We start from the raw sequence: 2,456 nt of genomic DNA on the forward strand, positions 1-2,456 counted from the left end.
CGGATAATGCTTCCGAATTTTGATTTAAATTTAAATACAAAATGATTAATAAACTTCGGAAATTCATAACTTCTTCATACGAACTCCGTTTTCGACGTTCTTTATATCCACGGAAAGGTGAGACCATGCTCTACGACTTTCGTTTAGACTCCGTCGGCTAATTTTGACTTTATTTTTATTAATTATTTTTAATAGGCCGCGACAGAAACTTTCGTTATAAATTCATAACTTCTTCGTTTGACGTCCGTTCTCGCCTAACTTTTTATCGCTTCGATACCAACAATGAGATCTTCGATTCTCATTTAGATTGCTTCGGCTAACAACCGCTCGATCTCAATTCGAGTATAACAGGCTGTATACCGCTAAGCCGGAACTTCGATAAATCATAACTTCCTCATACGAAGTCAGATTTGGGCGTTCTATATATATTCGGAAACCTCGTTTCGACTACTACAACATTAACCCAAGATATTAAGTTTATTTTACACTTAAATTTTGACGCTTATTTTTATTCTTAATTAATCAGACCACATAATTAAGCAATTAAGCACAAAACACATAATACTCAAATAATACATTCTTATTATTTCAAAACGGGTTACAAAGGTTAACCTAGACTATTATATTGCTAAATATGGCAAGCCTGGAAACACAGGCGTTACAATATCTTACCGGGAAAAACCCCTTTTTTTCTGCAAATCAAACAGTTTTTTCGGTCCATTCAGTCAGAAAGATCTGTTTGGACCTGGAAAAATGTGTATCAAACGGGGCCTAAGTAATGGAATGGATGAAGTAATGGAATGCTTTGTTACCTTTCCTTATGTTTGGTTACTTGATGGAATGAAATGATTCATTTATTTTTTGGTATGTACAAAAAAGAAAAAATAATGGAATAAAAATAATTTACAATGACAAAAATACCCTTACAACACAAAATTCATAGAATTCAATAAAATTCAACATTATCTATTTGAAAATTATAGTTTCTATTCTAAATGGTTTATATAAATAAGAACTTTTATTTATGATTAAAAAACTATCTCATAAAACCATATCAAAGTCTAACCAACACTAACAAACTAAAATTATCATACTTTTCATAACTTAAAAAACTGCAATATCATAAAAAGCCATATAAATAACGTCAAACATCATCTTCAAGCAAGTCCTTTACCCATTCAAATTTTTCTTCGTCCTCAACGGTAAAGAAGATTACCATCAACTCATCATTCTTTGAAAGCATACGAACTGCCTTGCTACAATCACAGACAGTTAAACCAACAACTTTTTTCATCTCATAATTAAGTTTTTTACGTAGGTCTTCTCTATCTCTCTCGATCCCAAAAACCGCATTGAAGGTACTTGTTGCATTATCAATCTTTGAACCAATTATATATGTCGAATCTTTCAACCTGTTCATTAAAGGATCCCAACTATTTCTTCTTTTTCTCTTTCATTGTGTACTCGAATCTTCTTTAGAATGAGCATATGTAGGACTATTCACAGGAGCATCAACATCTATATCCTCTAACCCATCTCCAGTTCCTTGCATGTAATCGTCGAGTTCCTGTTGTTCGTTATTTATCTCAGATATAACATCCGCCGTTGTTTGAGCATCTCTTCCATTAGCACGATCCTTTCCAAATACAAGACAAAAGTCCCAATAATGAGGAAACTTTTTGCATCTCCATTTTTTTGCATTCTTATGTACCTAAAAAAATCCAAAAATAATAAATAATACATTATGCTAAAAATATTTTAAAAATAGTTTTAGATCATTCGATTAAAAACATTACTTGAGCATATGCTTTCCAAACAGATTGAGGAGCTTCAAGCATCTTATTTTCATAATCCCATCCAAAACCACTTGTGTTGTTCCATGACATCATATCATGCACAACAAACCAATCGCTCTTCAAAGTTTTTATGCGTGATTCAATATGTGGTTTAGCTTTTATTCTCGAGTTGGGAAGTGAGACTGCAAGTCGTGTTTCCACCGCACCAAAGAACCCATGCTTAAAACCATTGTCAGATTTAAAGTGAGAACCTGAATTGAGTATATCAACCATAGCTTCAACAAGTTTCTCGTCTTCTATATCATTTCACTTCTTTTTATTTTTTCCTGGGCCCCTATCACTGCAGCATCCCAAAATTCAAGACCAAAAATTTATTTTTAATAAAACATTACTTTAAACAAAGACATCATTCCAAAACATAATCTGAGTATAAGTTTTCAAAACACATGTTTATTATCAGAGTAAACATTCCCAGGCTGACTAAACTATGGTGTGTGCCATGCGATCACCCCGAGCTCCTCCCTTCGCTACCGGAAGTACCTGAAAACAAAACTGAAAACCGTAAGCACGAAGCTTAGTGAGTTCCCCACCTTACCACATACTATGCAAAACCACATACTGCACATACTGGGCCACGCCCGCTATCCTGGGCCTCGCCCC

General features: G+C 34.1%; 1 pseudogene; it reads right to left on the reverse strand.

Annotated features, from left to right (window-relative positions):
* Positions 1-1,144: 1,144 nt before the first annotated feature.
* Positions 1,145-2,129, reverse strand: LOC111918462 (uncharacterized protein At2g29880-like; annotated as a pseudogene).
* Between the last annotated feature and the right edge of the window lie 327 nt (positions 2,130-2,456).

The sequence above is a fragment of the Lactuca sativa genome, chromosome 8, assembly GCF_002870075.4.
Source record: "Lactuca sativa cultivar Salinas chromosome 8, Lsat_Salinas_v11, whole genome shotgun sequence".
Classification (NCBI taxonomy): Eukaryota; Viridiplantae; Streptophyta; class Magnoliopsida; order Asterales; family Asteraceae; genus Lactuca; species Lactuca sativa.